General features: G+C 47.4%; 1 protein-coding gene and 2 pseudogenes across 5 annotated transcripts in view; 1 reads left to right on the forward strand and 2 right to left on the reverse strand.

The window, feature by feature from the left end:
- Nucleotides 1–18,085, reverse strand: part of CDH3 (cadherin 3) — a 137,598-nt gene that overhangs the window by 32,897 nt on the left and 86,616 nt on the right. The gene's annotated exons all lie outside the window — the stretch shown is intronic.
- On the reverse strand, nt 1,423–11,588 carry LOC105739361 (annotated as a pseudogene). The gene is made up of 3 exons (XR_004032047.1): nt 11,565–11,588; nt 8,995–9,064; nt 1,423–2,573 (listed from the first exon to the last, which is right to left on the reverse strand). The product of XR_004032047.1 is annotated as a CDGSH iron-sulfur domain-containing protein 2 pseudogene (transcript).
- Nucleotides 14,596–16,741, forward strand: LOC105739280 (annotated as a pseudogene).

Raw genomic sequence — 18,085 nt, forward strand, 5'->3', positions numbered from 1 at the left:
AGGCCTTGGGGCTACTGGGGACCCGCCCCTGGGCATGCTGAGAGGCCCATTGCCCTTGCCAAGCAAGCTTGGTGCAGCTCCGCAAGGGCCTGCCAGAGCCCTGGGTGCACCTGTTGGGGGTCCAGGCCTTTTTCCCCAGAGCTGTAAGCAGAGCAGCTCCTGGAGGGCAACAGGACCCAGGTGGAGTGCAGCTACACCTGGCGGATGGCGCCCATCTACACACAGGCCCCCTGGACCTGGATCTTCTTACAGATAGGGCTGACGGGGTGTGTGAGGGCCTCAGCTTGGAGCCCTTCTCTGACCCAGCCAAGTAGAAGAGGAAGCTGGGATACTGGGGAGGCAAGCCTGGAGAGTGAGTGGTGAAATCATTCAGACTTGGGCCCTCTGTCTCAGATCAGATACCCTCAACAAAGACTTGGGTGGAAACATTGGGAAATGGACGATTGATTTCAAATATTCATTTGAAAATACAAAGGTCCCATATGGATGGTAGGCCCCCATTTTGCTTATCTTCCAGTTTTTCCACAGTAAACATGTATTTGATTTTCAATCAGAATTTGATGTGAGTTAGGCCAGGCGAGGTGGCTCATGCCTGTAATCCCAGCACTTTGGGAGGCCGAGGCGGACGGATCACGAGGTCAGGAGATCGAGACCATCCTGGCTAACCCAGTGAAACCCCGTCTCTACTAAAAATACAAAAAATTAGACGGGTGTGGTGGCGGGCGCCTGTTGTCCCAGCTACTCGGAGAGGCTGAGGCAGGAGAATGGCGTGAACCCGGCAGGCGGAGCTTGCAGTGAGCCGAGATCACGCCACTGCACTCCAGCCTGGGCGGCAGAGCAAGACTCTGTCTCAAAAAAATAAAAAAAAAGAATTTGATTTGAGTTTTTCCCCGTGACTAGAAAAATTACATGGTAACCCCATGTTGTTGAGGGTGGAGAAAGCAGTTCCAGGGGAGTTTCGGCTGAAGAAAGCTCTGCTGTGTTCATCAAATTCCTCATAACCCTTAGGAGGTGAGTCTTCCCTCCCAGAGTGAAACCCAAACTAGGCACTCTGAGAGTTTGGAACACGGCTGACTCAGCATGAGGTGTGCTGTCTGGCTCACTGACTACCATCCTCAAGGACCATGCCAGAACAAAGATCCCAGTGATCAACCTGAGACAGCTGTGATAACAATTAAGGGTCTGGTAGGTAAAAGTGCTGTGTATTGGCTCTGCAGCCTTGGGTCAATCACTTAATCTCTAAACTGTTTAACAGTAAGTACTCAATAAATGTAAGCCATTTATTGCTTCTTAATTTCCAGTCTCTAAAATGGGAATACACACACACACACCCCCAGGTGCCTGTTAGGGTCAAATATGATGTGTTGTGCTTTATCTTTATTTATTTATATTTATTTATTTTTTGAGACAGTCTTTTTTTTAAAAGTAAACAAATCTTTTATATTGTAAATAACTGTTCCTCGATGGAACTTTTTGTATCCAGTTTACTTCTTTTCTAAAGCTGGGATATTCATATTAAATACACTACAATCTCTATAAAGCAAAGAGTCTATCTCTGTGAAAACACAAGTAATTCTTGATGGCAATATTTTTCTTAATTCACCTAAATAAATGCAGTTTGGAAGGCCAAAAGGAGAAAAAAACACTTCAGATTATCAAAACCAAAAGAGATATGAAAAAATAACATATTTAACAATGTAGATGGGAATTTTAAATACAAGATCCTGTTGAAAATATTGATATTCAAAGAAACAAACAGCTTTGGATCCATAGCCACAATTTAGGTTTTCCTAGATTAAAATCAGAAGTGATTTTATTGTTGGAAGATACATTAATTCTTTGAAGTCAGAATAAGAGGCTTGACAATTTAATTTCTAATTAAGTGACTGAATAGACAAAGGATCAAATACAAACAGTAGTGCAGGAAGAAAATAAATTGGAAGAAATAATTGTTCAACCAGTAGTAATAATTAAGACCACCATTTAAAAATTTTCTATACACAAAGAATGAGAAAATATTGTTATAATATTATTATTATACTTCTTTCTTCTTCAGTATTAGTGGACCCACATTATCTCCTGTCAATTCATTGTGTTTATTATGTGAACCATCACAGGCAGGAAACGTTTTAGAACGCCAACACCTACAATAAGCTGCTTAGTAAGACACAAATCTTCAATGTTTATTTCATTCACTACTTTCGGATTTTCCTTTTGTATTTTAAGATTAATCAAGCTATCCTTCTGTTGTTTCTTCTTCGGGAGGAATGGACGAACTGCAAGGTAGCCAAGAAGTGCGAGTACACCAAGGAAAGGTAATAATCGAAGCCATTCTGAAACTGTGAGCCTAGCGAACCCGGTAATGCTTTCAGGGACTGGGAGCCGCTTCAGATATGCGGGGAGCTGCACCTTCATGATGCGGGCCACGCTCTCCAGCACAATCCTGGCCAGCGGCATCCACTCCTCTCCCGACCCCCCTCCGCTCTGGCCAAGCTGCAGCGCCTGCGCCGAGAGCGGAAGCGGCCGGCGGGCACTCGCGGCCTCGGCCTGGGCGGCGGTCAGGGCGGCGGGCCCTCGAGAGAGAGTCTTACGCTGTCACCCAGGCTGGAGTGCAGTGGCATGATCTCGGCTCACCTGAACCTCCCAGTTTCAAGTGATTCTCCTGCCTCAGCCTCCCGAGTAGCTGGGACTACAGGCACGTGCCACCACGCCCGGCTAATTTTTTGTATTTTTTGTAGAGATGAGGTTTCACCATGTTAGCCAGGCTGGTCTCGATCTCCTGACCTCATCATCTGCCCGCCTTGGCCTCCCAAAGTGCTGGGATTACAGGCGTGAGCCACTGCGTCCGGCTTTGTGCTTCAAAAAGCACAATAAAGTATTAAAACCAGGGGCAGTGATTTAAAAAGCAACACAGAAGGACGGGAAGGTGAAGGCCATTCAGAATCCTGATATAAGCAGAAGGTTTAAAAATGGGATCAACTGCCATAGAGGCAAGCATAGGAAATTAAATCCCAAATGCCATGCAGCTAGGCACAGTGGCTCATGCCTATAATCCTAGCACTTTTGGAGGCCAAGGCGGGTGGGTCACTTAAGTCCAGGAGTTTGAGACCAGCCTGGGCAACATGGCGAAACCCCATCTCTACAAAAAAATACAAAAATTAGCTGGGAGTGATAGTGCATGCCTGTGGTCAAGCTACTTGAGAGGCTGAGGTGGGAGGATCACCTGAGCCTGGGAGATCAAGGCTGCAGTGAGTCGTGATCACGCCATGCACTCCAGCCTGGGCAACAGAGAGAGACCCTGTCTCAAAATAATAATATCAATAAAATGCTATGCTTCTTTCATCCACATCTCACCAGTTTGTTCCTTTCTACATATTTAGCTCTTCAAAGAGGCCTTAATGTTGTCACAGAGCAGTGATTCCCAAACATAGCTGATAGAATCATCCGGCAAACAATTTTAAAAATCCAGATTCCCTGCTGACCGCCCACCTATCACTTCTACCGAGTCAGCTTCTGGAAGTGGATCTGGGGAAAGCAGTTTGTTGCTATTTTTTAAAGTTCTTGATTCTCTCATTTATTTCTCATGAGTAGGTAAATTGGTATGGCTTTTTGATGGCACTTCAGACCACATATCAAAAATTTAATTATCTAGATCCTTCCTCTGACCAACACTTATATCTGTCTATTCAGTATCTCCTTTGGATGCTTTCAAGATATCCTGAAATCAGTATGACAAAACTTAAATTCACGATCTTTGCTTAACCCAAATATGGTCTTTTTCCAGCATCTCCCCCAGGGAATAGCATATCATGTACTCAGCTTGAGAACAGAATCCGGGTATCAGAAGCAGCCCAGAGTCTGGAGCCAGAGTGCCTGGGCTCAAATACCAGGTCCACACTGACTTTGGGCAAGTTGGCTAACCTCTCTGGGCCTGTTTCCTCAGCTCTGAAATAAGAATGATGCTAATATCTACCTCAGTTGAATGAGTTAATACTTAGCATAACGCCTGGCATATGGTTTAGCTAGCAGCTGCTTCTTCCTTGACCATTTCCCCCTTAGAGTTTCCCATCCCAGACTATCACCCACCAAGACTTAGGCCCCTTCCATCTCTACCCCGACCACCTAAGTGCATACAACATCATCTTTAGTATAAATGAGTGCAAAAATCTCCATTTAAGAAGATGAATCTCTTAAAAATGCAACAGCATAGTACATTTGAAAAAAATGAAATAAAGTCACTTTCCTGTTTGAAACTCAGTGATAAGCCTTTGTTCTTGGGATAAAAAAAACAATCTGGCCAGGCACGGTGGCTCACGCCTGTAATCCTAGCACTTTGGGAGGCCAAGGCAGGTGGATCATCTGAGGTCAGGAGTTCGAGACCAGCTTGGTCAACATGGTGAAACTCCGTCTCTACTAATACAAAAATTAGCCGGATGTGGTGGCAGGCACCTGTAGTCCCAGCTATTAGGGAGGCTAAAGCAGGAGAATAGCCTGAACCCAGGAGGCGGAGTGTGCACTGAGCCAAGATCATGCCACTGCACTCCAGCCTGGGTAACAGAGCAAGACTGTCTCAAAAAAAAAAAAAAAAAAAAAAAAAAAAAATTAAAAAAATCCACCAGCCTCCAGGCGCAGTGGCTCACGCCTGTAATCCCAGCACTTTGGGAGGCTGAGGTGGGCGGATCACGAGGTCAGGAGATTGAGACCATCCTGGCTAACACGGTGAAACCCTGTCTCTACTAAAAATACAAAAAAATTAGCCGGGCGTGGTGGCGGGCACCTGTAGTTCCAGCTACTCAGGAGGCTGAGGCAGGAGAATGGCGTGAACCCGGGAGGCGGAGCTTGCAGTGAGCCAAGATCGCGCCACTGCACTCTAGCCTGGGCGACAGAGCGAGACTCCGTCTCAATAAAAGAAAAAAAAAAAAAAAGGGCTGGCTTCAGCCTCCCAAAGTGCTGGGATTACAGACGTAAGCCACTGCGCCCAGCCAAAAAAATCTTTTTTAAAGGGACAAGGTCTTGCTATATGGCCCAGGCTGGAGTGCAGTGGCTGTTTACAGATGCAGTCATCATGCACTACAGCCTAGACCTCCTGGGCTCAAGTGATCCTCCTGCCTCTGCCTCCCCAAGTGGTGGGACTAAAGGTACATGCCACCGTGTCCTAAAAAACAAACTCTTTAATGTGCCAATCTCTCTCTCTAGCCACATTGAGCCTCTTCTTAAATATAGCATCACAGGGCCTTTGCACACACTGCTCCCTCTGTCTGGAACAGTGTCTCCTTGCATTCCCATTCTGATTTTACACAGTTAACTCCTGACATCTTTCAGATCCCAATTCCAAAGTTACTTTTTCAGGGAAACTTCCCTCAGCCCTCCCAAACTAGATCAGATTTCCCTGTGAAAAACCCTTCTGGCTCTGAATAACTTTCTTCCATAGAATTTATTACAACTTCTGATTATATATGTTTAGTAGTGATTGGCCGGGCGCCGTGGCTCACACCTGTAATCCCGGCACTTTGGGAGGCTGAGATGGGCAGATCACCTGAGGTCGGGAGTTCGATACCAGCCTGACCAACATGGCGAAACCCCATCTCTACTAAAAATACAAAAAAAATTAGCCAGGTGTGGTGGCAGGTGCCTATAAGTCCAGCTACTTGGGAGGCTGAGGCAGGAGAATTGCTTGAACTCGGGAGGCGGAGGTTGCAGTGAGCTGAGATCTCGCCATTGAATTCCAGCCTAGGACACAGAGTGAGATGCTATCTCCAAAAAAAACCAAAAAAAAAGTTGGCCGGGCGCGGTGGCTCAAGCCTGTAATCCCAGCACTTTGGGAGGCCGAGGCAGGCGGATCACGAGGTCAGGAGATCGAGACCATCCTGGCTAACAGGGTGAAACCCCGTCTCTACTAAAAATACAAAAAATTAGCCGGGCGTGTTGGCGGGCGCCTGTAGTCCCAGCTACTCGGGAGGCTGAGGCAGGAGAATGGCGTGAACCCCGGGAGGCGGAGCTTGCAGTGAGCCGAGATCGCGCCACTGCACTCCAGCCTGGGGGACAGAGCAAGACTCCGTCTCAAAAAAAAAAAAAAAAAAAAAAAAACAAAAAAAAAAAAAAAAAAAAAAAAAAAAGTTACTAGTGATTATTTAATTGCCTATCTCCCCCACTAGAATTTGCTTATCACTGTCTCCCAGCATTTAGCACTGTGCCCAGTACAAAGTAGGTGTTTAATAATTGTTGAATGAACTGTGAAAGTCACGTGACCCAGTAACTTCACTTCTAGAAATCCAGTCTAAAGAAATATGTATACAAACTATTCCAGCTATAACAATACTGCTATTCCTCCTGCCACTGGCACTTAACATTGATGTACTCACTACATGCTGTTTCATACACAAACTCATGTAATCTTCACTATAACCATATGAGATCCCATTATATTCATTTTACAGATAAGAAAACTGAGGCACAGAGGTTAAGTAACTTGCCCCAAGGTTTCACAAGTAGTAAGCGGACAAACAGATTCAACCCAGACACAGTGGCTCTGGGACCCCAATTCAGGCACTCTATACATTATAATACAGATATATTTCATGCAAACTTCAACTGCAGAAATTTGAAATGGTGCCATAAATATTAGTCTTGCTTTTTATGTAAAGTTTGAAGAAATGCAAATCCCCCAAATTAAAAGTTTTAAGTTATGTAATTTCAAAGCTGGAGAGAGTAGTGAATTGTAAGCATCCCCTTGGCCTCCCCACCCCATACATACACACACTTCACGTGTTCATATGACAACATAAGTCTTGAATCATGGGAATTATGAATTATTTGTAATTTTTTCTTTTTTTTTTTTTTTTTTTGAGATGGAGTCTCGCTCTGTTGCCCAGGCTGGAGTGCTGGAGTGCAGTGGCGGGATCTTGGCTCACTACAAGCTCTGCCTCCCGGGTTCACGCCATTCTCCTGCCTCAGCCTCCCGAGTAGCTGGGACTACAGGTGCCCGCCACTACGCCCGGCTAGTTTTTTGTGTTTTTTAGTAGAGATAGGGTTTCACTGTGTTAGCCAGGATGGTCTCGAACTCCTGACCTTGTGATCCGCCCGCCTCGGGCTCCCAGAGTGCTGGGATTACAGGCATGAGCCCCCGCGCCCAGCCTATTTGTGGTTTTCAAGAATGCATCCTTTATATCAATGCAACCACCCTGTTCTAGGCTTTAGTACAGCAATATTTGAGTTTAAGAAAAAAACTCATAAGCTCCTCTTGGGGGAAAATAAGAACAGAAATGAGTGTCTGCTTTAAGACTGAAAATCAACTTTTATTCAGCAAAATGCTTGCTAACTAGATTTTGAAATCTAAAGAAAAACTTGAGAAAAAAATGTACTTTGCATTGACTGATGACACATTCTCAATCTCTCAACACCCAGGGAAAATAATGCTAGTGTGAATGAATGTGGTAGTTTACTTCTGAGTCATGCAATTTAAAAGTTTTTGATTTTTGGTGAATTCATATGCTTTTGAAACTATTGACTATTATTTAGATAGTCATAAAACAAAAGTTAATCTGAAAACTATTTTCAAATGGTATAGTAACCTTAAGTTTACAGCAGAGTCTGTCTTAAAGGTATTGTTTAAACATGAAAGCTCAATTTATCTGGATGATGTTAAGATGTACAGTTCACTCGATCATCTTTCTACAGCAGTCTTTCCTAATAAGGCAATTACTGATAGTTAGATTGCTAAAAATCCAAACACTTTACAATTTTGATGTTAACTCTTCCCTACCACCACATCTGTAAAAGATAAAAGTAGAAGATTGGTTAAATAAATCATGGTACATTCACCATGTTAAAGACTACGGCGCTATTAAAAACAAGATAGATGTGAATTTAACAGTCTGGAAAGATGCCTGTGATTCTAAGTTAAAAAGCGAGTTGCAGAGTAACATTTGTATGCATGATATAGTCCAATTCTTGTTTTTAAAATTCCTGTATGCATACATAAGTTTTTTGTGCAAAAAAAAAAAAAAAAAAAAAAAAAAAAAAAGGTCTACAAGGATTCTTATAAAATCAGTAACTGTGTGCTTGCCCTTAAGAGAGTAGAACTGGGGAAGAAATTTCACGTGTTTATTTCTTTTTCTCTCTTTATTTATTTTTTGTTTTTTTGGAGACAGGGTCTCGCTCTGTTACCCAGGCTACAGTACAGTGGTGTGATCTTGGCTCACTGCAACCTCTGCCTCCCGGGCTCAAAAGATCCTTTTTTTTTTTTTTTTTTTTTTGAGACAGCATCTCACTCTGTTGCCCAGACTGGAGTGCAGTGCAGTTGTATGATCTTGGCTCACTGCAACCTCTACCTCCCAGGTTCAAGCAATTTTCCTGCCCCAGCCACCTGAGTAGAGTAGATGGGACTACAGGCATGCACCACCATGCTTGGCTAATTTTTGTATTTTTTGTAGAGACGGGGGTCTCACTATGTTGCCCAGGCTGGTCTCGAACTCCTGGGTTCAAGCAATCCTCCCACCTCAACCTCTCAAAGCACTAGAATTACAGTTGTGAGCCACCATACCCCAGCCTTCATGTGTTTATTTCTGACTTGCTTCTATTGACAGGCAGTAGAGTTCAGTGGTGTAAGCTCAGTCTGCTTAGGTTTGAATCTGAGCTCTACTACTTACTTAGCTGTGTGATCTTGGGCAGGTTACTTAACTTCTCTGGCCTCAGTTTTCTCACCTGTAAAATGAGGACAACAATAGTACCTCCCTCAAGGGATGTTTGAGGATTAAATGAGCTGATGCATATAAAGTACTAAGAACTTTATCTGTCACATAGTAAGTGCCACATATTTTATTGAAAAAAGTGTGTCTTTACAGTGAACATATATTCATGTATTAATTTGAAATCCCAACCAACCAACCGTCCCTATGTAAACAATATAAAATGGTATACACTGGGGAGGAGACGATAAAAAATAAAAAGCTCCCCAGGCAATTTGATCACCAGCCAAGCTTGCAAACTACTGACTCAGAGGCCAAAAGCAGGGATAAACCAGTTGAAGTGGGGCTGAGTCCCAGTTGGGGAATGCAGGAGACTTCTGGAAGCGGAAAAAGACCATAAAAGACAAGAGAAGAGCAGGTCTCGAAGTACGGTGGGAAGCCTGGATGAAGTGACTCTACAGGGAGAAGGCAGTGTGTGGGCCTGGCGTCCTGTCCTGGCTTGTGTGGGGAGAGCTCACAAGTAGCTGTTTCTCCCCTGCCTGAAGTTACGACAAGATGGGGCACGCTGTGCAAAGGCTGCTCAGAAGGCGGTCAGCCTTCAGCAAGACACCCAGGAGAGCAGCCGAAACCTCCACCTGGGCTCTCTCACTGGCCAGTGAGCAGTCCAGCCAGCCACCCCGTCATAGCTCCAGGGCCATTTCCCACGCAGGCACAGGGAAGTTAGGGCCTCAAGGCTGAGGAGCTTGGACTCAGTAACTCGCCTCAGGCCACATCATTTGGGATGAGAAACAGCTTTGAATCCATTTTTCCCTTGCCTGTGCTGAGATGTATACCATCAGGCCTCTTCCCACTGCTGGGTTTAACGAGAGTCTGAAGAATTTCCAAACGGACCCAAGTGCAAATCATTTCTCTCAACAGTAGTTCTAGTTTCTCTATAAAATGACTGGGGGCCAGGAATGATGGCTCACACCTGAAATCCCAACTTTGGGGGGCTGAGGCGGGCGGATCACTTGAGGCCAGGAGTTCAAGACCAGCCTGGGCAACAAAGTGAGACCCTGTCTCTTAAAAAAAAAGACTGGGATACTGGGGAATACCTGTGGTCCCCAAATTTGGAGGAGGAGATTTCTTAGAAAGATGCGCGTACACTTTTAGACACAGTTAATTCCTGGGGATCAACGACTTCCTAAAGCGAATATGAGACCCTGGAGTCAGAACGCAAGCAAAAATACCTTCTACTTCTCCTAACGTACAACACAGGTTGTCAAGGTCTCTTGCTAATAGGTAACTTCCAACTTTAAAGTGGTCTTGAACAAAAGGGGGGCTACTGAGATTGAAGGAGAAGACCTGGGATTATACCTCCCCATTCCCCATCTCCCCATTTAGCCCTAAGATGCCTCAGAGTCCTAGGGAAAAACAGATCTTTCCTCCTGGGGTTCAGTAGCACCTGGAGAGGCTCTCACAAGGGGAGGCAGCCCACCAGCCCTCCCACCTCCTGGCTCTGTGGCTTTGGCTCTGAGCCCTCTCCTCAGATGTTAGACAGCCACAGAGCCAGAGTCCTGAGTTCAAAGATGGGGTCGAGGGAGAAAAGAAGACGTTTGCTTGGCTTTTTGAGACAGAGTCTTGCTCTGTCACCCAGGCTAGAGTGCAGTGGCGCGATCTCCGCTCACTGCAACCTCTGCCTCCCAGGTTCAAGCGATTCTTCTACCTCAGCCTCCTGAGTAGCTGGGATTACAGGCACACGCCACCATGCCTGGCTAATTTTTATATTTTTAGTAGACAGGGTTTCGCCATGTTGGCCAGGCTAGTCTCAAGCTCCCGAGCTCAGATGATCCACCCGCCTAGGCCTCCCAAAGTGCTGGGATTACAGGTGTGAGCCATTACACCCAGCACGTTTGGCTTTCTTTCCCCGGGTGAGGCATTCTGGTTCACTGCCCAAGCAGCAGGCCCCCAACACTCTTAAGTCCAGCAGACAGAGGCAGCTGCAGCCTGGAGGGAATTCTGTCAGCTGGAGGAATTTGCAGACCTCTGATGCTCTAGGTAACCCAGAGCCCTGAGGATACCCAGATTTGGCTGGGGGAGGAGGAGTGAGTGGGGAAGGGTCTGTCAAGCTCTTCTACCCAGAGCAAGAGGTGGGAGGTCTTTGCTGCTGGAGGCAGGTGGGGGTGGGGTGACAGTTCTCTGCAGAGGGCTGTCAGTTTGAGTGCTATCAGGCTGGGTATCTGAACCCTCCTTGTTCCCCCATATCTTAAAAGGGAGGCCAGAGGTCCTGGGCAGAAGTGCCTGCCACCCCCCACCCTCCTGGCGATTAGCAGGGGCCTGTGGAGGGAACAGGAATTCAAAGCCCTTGGGTCAGAAGTTAACTATTTCCAATCTTCCTCTAATTTGGCTGGGGCCAGAAGACTCCAAATATCTTTCCCTTTCCCACCCTGATTTCCAAATGGTCAGTGCCTCATACTTAGGGGGTCACACCTGTGTTCAAAATGTGACTCCACAATTTATTAGCTGGGTGACCTTAGATAGTTACAAAGTGACAAGCTGAGGTTTCCTATCCAGTTAAATGGGGCCAATTCCAACCACCCCACGGGGCTTTTAGGAGGATTAAAGGGGCTTATTACATAAAGTACATAGTGTGATTCTGGAATTCAGTAAGCTCTCAAGTGGTATCTGGGTGGTGGTGGTGAGTTTTCACAGCCCTTCCTTGCCAGCCCTGCTACCTGGGTTGGCAATGCCAGGTGACTAAATGAAATGAGAAAAAGGCAACTGAGGCAGACATGGTCCTCCAGTCTGAAAAGTGGGAGGGGAGTTGAGAAGGGTTGCTGGGAGTGGGGGCCAATATCCTGGTTCCAGGGAAGACTTCAGAGACCCTGGCCTCCATACTGGTACAACTGGGACTTCAGCCATTATGTCTCCATACTGGTACAACTGGGATTTCCCCAAACACTTTGCTGCCTCTGTTATGGGGTGAGACAAATTTCAAGCGGGGCTGGACCCTGCCTATGCCTCACTGGCTCTCCCCACCTCACACTCCATGATCCAGCCAGATTCAATGTATCCAAGTCCCTGGAACCCTCGTGTTGTTCCTCTGCCAGAACACTCCACGTCACCTCTCATGCCCAACTCCCTTGCCTAATCCTTCTTCCTTGGCTGCCAGCTTGGACATCAGTTCCTCGAGGTTTCTCCAAGAACATGTCAGCAGCCCCTCCTATGTGACTCTATATCACTCCTTTCCCACCTCTTTTTCTTTTTTTGAGATGGAGTCTCGCTCTGTTGCCCAGGCTGGAGTGGAGTGGCTTAATCTCAGCTCACTGCAACCTCCACCTCCTGGGTTCAAAGCCATTCTCCTACCTCAGCCTCCCAAGTTAACTGGGATTACAGGTGCTTGCCACCATGCCAGGCTAATTATTTTTTTGTTTGTTTGTTTGTTTTTTTTGAGACGGAGTCTTGCTCTGTCGCCCAGGCTGGAGTGCAGTGGCGCAATCTCGGCTCACTGCAAGCTCCGCCTCCCAGGTTCATGCCATTCTCCTGCCTCAGCCTCTCCGAGTAGCTGGGACTACAGGCGCCCACCACCACGCCCGGCTAATTTTTTGTATTTTTAGTAGAGACAGGGTTTCACCATGGTCTCGATCTCCTGACCTCATGATCCGCCCGCCTCGGCCTCCCAAAGTGCTGGGATTACAAGCGTGAGCCACCGCGCCCGGCCATTATTTTTGGTTTTTTTTGTTTTGTTGTTGTTGTTAGCAGAGACAGGGTTTCACTATGTTGGCCAGGTTGGTTTCGAACTCCTGACCTCAAGTGATCCACCTGCCTCGGCTTCCCAAAGTGCTAGGATTACAGGTGTGAGCCACCATGCCCGGCCCCTCCTCAATCTCATATATGCATATATTGTACTTATTTTGTCTCTCTATACTAGCAGGTAAGTGGCCCTTTGAGGCCAGGATTTTTGCACATTTTGTTCACTAATGAATCCCCAGCACCTAGAACAGTACCTGACAGTAAACAGTACCTGAACTCTAATCAGGAGTTCATTGAGGGTTAGGAACTGTGGCCTTACTTACCCTCTGAGTATCCAGTACCTAGTAGGTACTCAGACATTTGTTGGCTGAATGACCATTTCAACTTGGCTTTGGATCTCAGACACTTCACTGTTTCTATAAGAGAGGAGCTGGATTTGAACATGTTTGCCAAATAAGGAGGCTGCTGCCCACCCACACACTGGTCAGGATAAAAATCTCCACCCAGGGCCATGCACAGTGGCTCACACCTGTAATCCTAGCACTTTGGGAGGCTGAGGCAAGACGATTGCTTGAGGCTAGGGGTTCAAGGCCAGCCCAGGCAACATAGTGAGACCCCTTCTGTATTTTATGTATTTATTTATTTTTGGAGATGGAGTCTTGCTCTGTTGCCCAGACTGGAATGCAGTGGTGCAATCTCGGCTCACTGCAAGCTCTGCCTCCCAGGCTCAAGCAATTCTCCTACCTCAGCCTCCTGAGTAGCTAGGATTACAGGGGCACACCACCACACCAGGCTAATTTTTGTATTTTTAGTAGAGACGGGGTTTCGCCATGTTGGCCAGGCTGGTCTCAAACTCCTGACCTCAAGTGATCCGCCCACCTTGGCCTCCCAAAGTGCTGGGATTACAGGCGTGAGCCATCATGCCGGCCGCCTCTAATTTAAATACATATATATATATATATATATATATATATATATATATATATATTTTTTTTTTTTTTTTTTTTTTTTTTTTTGAGACAGAGTCTTGCTCGGTCACCCAGGCTGGAGTGCAGTGACACGATCTCCGCTCACTGCAACCTCCACCTCTCAGATTTAAGAGATTCTCCTGCCTCACCCTCCCAAGTAGCTGGGATTACAGGCACCTGCCACCATGCCCAGCTAATTTTTGTATTTTTAGTAGAGACAGGGTTTCACCATGTTGGCCAGGCTGGTCTCGAACTCTTGACCTGAGGTGATCTGCCCGCCTCGGCCTCCCAAAGTGCTGGGATCACAGGTGTGAGCCACCGCACCCAGCCGCAAAAAAAAAAAAAAAAAAAAAAAAAAAAATTTAATTTAAAAATTAAGAAAAAGGCCAGGTACGGTGGCTCACACCTATAATCCCAGCACTTTGGGAGGCCGAGGCGGGTAGATCATGAGGTCAGAAGATCGAGACCATCCTGGCTAACAAGGTGAAACACTGTCTCTACTAAAAATACAAAAAATTAGCTGGGCATGGTGGCACATGCCTGTAGTCCCAGCTATTCAGGAGGCTGAGGCAGGAGAATCGCTTGAATCCGGGAGGCGGAGTTTGCAATGAGATGAGATTGTGCCACTGCACTCCAGCCTGAGCAACGGAGTGAGACTCCATCTCAAAAAAATAAAAAATAAAAAATTAAGAACAAATAAATCTCCACCAAGAAAGAAGTTCTCACTTAAGAAATTTGGCCGGGCACGGTGGCTCACGCCTGTAATCCTTGCACTTTGGGAGGCCGAAGTGGGCGGATCATGAGGTCAGGAGATGGAGACCATCCTGGCTAACACAGTGAAACCCCGTCTCTACTAAAAATACAAAAAATTAGCCGGGCGTGGTTGCGGGCGCCTGTAGTCCCAGCTACTTGGGAGGATGAGGCAGGAGAATGGCATGAACCTGGGAGGCGGAGCTTGCAGTGAGCTGAGATCACGCCACTGCCCTCCAGCCTGGGCGACAAAGCAAGACTCCATTTCAACAAAAAAAAAAAAAAAAAAGAAAAGAAAAAGAAAAGAAATTCAGGGCCCTTTCCAGATTCTCTTTCTACTTTTGAGGAACGAAGCAAGCATCAGGATAAGGACAAAGAAAAGGAAGCTTTTCTCCCCCAAGACAAAGGATGAGGCCAAGTACATAATAAAAACTTGCTGTCTCTTAGCATAGGGCCAGATGAAAATCAAGACTCCGGAAGGGGGGCGTCTGGCAGAGAGACTGTTGGGGTGGGAGAGTGCAGAAGACAACTCACTTACTTCAGAAGAGAGAGGAGCTGATATCTCAGTCCAGGATCACAGTACTGGAATCCTCAGGAAATCAGTTAACCCAGCAATTGTGCCCCAGGTGTATAAATAACAAATAGGGGTGCACAGGTCACCAGAAGATTTGCACAAAATGGAAACTACTGAAATGCCTATCAACAGCAGAATTGTGGATAGTCACATAATGAAATACTATACAATGAGAATCAACTAGAACTACATCCAGAATCATGCAAGAATCTCTCAATAGTGCCATGAAAGCAGCCAGAGCTAAGACAATTGTATGAGCCTCTTACAGAAAGTTCAAATGCAGGCAAATTCACCTGTGGTACTCAGAAGTCAGAAGAGTGGTTATCTAGAGAGAAGGGTTGAAATTAGGAGGGAGGGGGCATCCAAGGCCCTGGTAATGCTGTTTCTTGATCTGTGTGCCAGAAACACAGGGGTTTTAAGTTTGCAATGTTCATCAGGCTGCACACTCATCATTTCAGCACTTTTGTCCACATTTGTTATTCTTCAATAACATCGAGTCTCTGAATGGAGACCGTTCAGCCTCAGGACCAAAGCCTCAACTGACTGGAGCTGAGGAGGCCCTTCCCTCCCTCCTCTTCCATCATCCTCCAGATGCTTTGCAGAGCTATAGTTTCTGGCCCTAGAAACTCTTTGCTTGTCATAAGCACTGCCTTCCTTGTGCAGCAGGGAGGTGAGAGCACCGTGCACTGGGTAACCTAGGAACACTGTGGCATATGAGGAGGTGGGAAGGGAGACTAGAGGTTTGAGACCTGCTCCCCAGGCACAAGCTACTGGTGATGCAGGACAGAGTCTTCAGCAAGTTAACCCTACTCTGCTGCTAAGCCAGAAAAGCAGCCTGCTAGGCTTGAAGGTCCAGTTCAAATTGGAGCCAAATTTATGGATATGTCCCTGGGATGTGAAGGCAAAACATCAGGGTTTAAATCCCGGCCTTCTGTTTATTGCACCAGTGACCTCTCACTGACTTCCTTAACCTCATTTTACAGCTAAGTGGAAATTACCAACAAATGCTTTGCAGGGCAGCCCGTAAGCACAGAAAATTACTAAATTAGGGCCGGTTGGTCACCTCCAGTCGGTCCTGTCCTGCCACCGTACCCGCCAGCCGTGTTCTCCATGCAATTCAACAAGGGCCCCTCATACTGGCTCTCTGCCGAGGTCAAGAACCAGATCCTGTCCAAATATGACCCCCAGAAGGAGGCAGAGCTCCACAGCTGGATCGAGGGACTCACCAGTCTCTCCATCGGCCCTGACTTCCAGAAGGGCCTGAAGGACAGAATTATCTTACACACACTCATGAACGAGCTGCATCCAGGCTCAGTCCCCAAGATCAACCACTCCATGCAGAAACTGGCACCAGCTAGAAAACCTCTCCAACTTCATCAAGGCCATAGTCAGCTATGGCATGAACCCCATGGACCTGTTTGATGCCAATAACCTGTTTGAGAGTGGGAACATGACGCAGGTGCAGGTGTCTCTTCTTGCCCTGGCGGGGAAGGCCAAGACTAAGGGGCTGCAGAGCGGGGTGGATATCGGCATCAGGTACTCAAAGAAGCAGGAGCGGAACTTCGACTACAACACCACGAAGGCTGGCCAATGCGTCATTGGGCTGCAGATGGGCACCAACAAATGTGCTAGCCAGTCGGGTATCATCATGTACGGCACAAGGCGCATCTCTACAGCCCCAAGAACCACATCCTGCCGCCGTGGACCACTCGACCATCAGCCTCCAGATGGGTACAAACAAGTGCGCCAGCCACGTGGGCATGACGGCTCCCTGGACCCAGCGGCACATCTATGACACCAAGCTGGGCACCAACAAGTGTGATAACTCCTCCATGTCCCTGCAGATGGGCTACATGCAGGGTGCTAACCAGAGCAGCCAGGTCTTCAGCCTGGGCCGGCAGATATACAATTCCAAGTACTGCCCACAAGGCCCAGCGGCCAACAGGGCTCCCTCGGGCACCAACGACTGCCCAGGCCCAGGGAAGGCCCCTGAATATCCCCCTTACTACCAGGAGGAGGCCAGCTACTAAGGCTCCCAGCACGCTGTCTCCCCACATCATCTCCCTGTCTGGGTTTTGGGGTTTTTCTGTGTTTTCTTCTTTTTTTTTTTTAACCTGTTCAGTGTTGCCAGTCAACCGAGGGTCTGTGAGTGGCGGCATGGGATCTGGCAGCAGGGATTTTCCCCCCTTGCCTTGGTTCCTTCGCAGAACTGGGCCACCAGGCTGTGGAGGAAGAGGTTAAGGCTGTATCCCGATGCATGTAAGGTGAGGGTCCCTGCTGGCACGTCCAGGCTATGGGCTGAGCTGTGCTGGGGAGAAGAGACCTGGGCATGGAGGGAACCGGTCCCGGAAGGTTTCCAGTTGCCTTGCCTCTTCCCCCTTTTGTCAGCTGATCAGTTTGTGGTTTCTGTACCCACAAAAGTTTCAGGAAATATTAACAAAATAAAAATATGGCCGGGCGTGGTGGCTCACACCTGTAATCCCAGCACTCTGGGAGGTCAAGGTGGGCAGACCACCTGAGGTCAGGAGTTTGAGACCAGCCTGACCAACATGATGAAACCCCGTCTCTACTAAAAATACAAAATTAGCCAGGCGTTGTGGCACATGCCTGTACCAGCTACTCGGGAGGCTGAGGCAGAAGAATCACTTGAACCCAGAAGGTGGAGGTTGCGGTGAGCCGAGACCGCGCCATTGCGCTCCAGCCTGGGCAACAAGAGCAAAACTCCATCTCGAAAAAAGAAAAAATATGTATTTTTTTCCCCGAGGAATGGGGCAGGGACAGTGGAGAGGGTGCTGGGAAATGAGTCCCCTAGGAGAGGGGACCTGACCACGATGCTAAAATATGTCAGGCTGAGTGGCCGGCTTTCTCTAGGACCCTCAGACCAACAGATCTCAGACCCTCAGGCCTGCCAAGGGGCCCAGTGGGGAAACTGAGGCCCACACAAGGAAGTAGAATTCTGAGTTGTTAGGGCTAAGCCTGACCCCCTCTCCATGCTAACCACCCCCTACTGTGGTCCTCAGGTTTTTTTTTTTTGTCTTTGAGGCAGAGTCTCGCTCTGTTGCCCAGGTTGGAGTGCAGTGGCGTGATCTTGGCTTGCTGCAACCTCCACCTACCGGGCTCAAGCGATTCTCCTGCCTCAGCCTCCCAAGTAACTGGGATTACAGGCACACTGCCACCACGCCCAGCTAATTTTTGTATTTTTAGTAGATACGGGATTTCACCATGTTGGCCAGGCTGGTCTTGAACTCCTGGCCTCATGTGATCTGCCCGCCTCAGCCTCCCAAAGTGCTGGGATTACAGGCGTGAGCCACTGCGCCTTGCCCCTCAGTAGGTTTTAAGGAGCCCCCAGCCCTCCATCTCCCCTTCTGGGCCTG

The sequence above is a fragment of the Nomascus leucogenys genome, chromosome 2 (genome assembly GCF_006542625.1).
Source record: "Nomascus leucogenys isolate Asia chromosome 2, Asia_NLE_v1, whole genome shotgun sequence".
NCBI lineage: Eukaryota > Metazoa > Chordata > Mammalia > Primates > Hylobatidae > Nomascus > Nomascus leucogenys.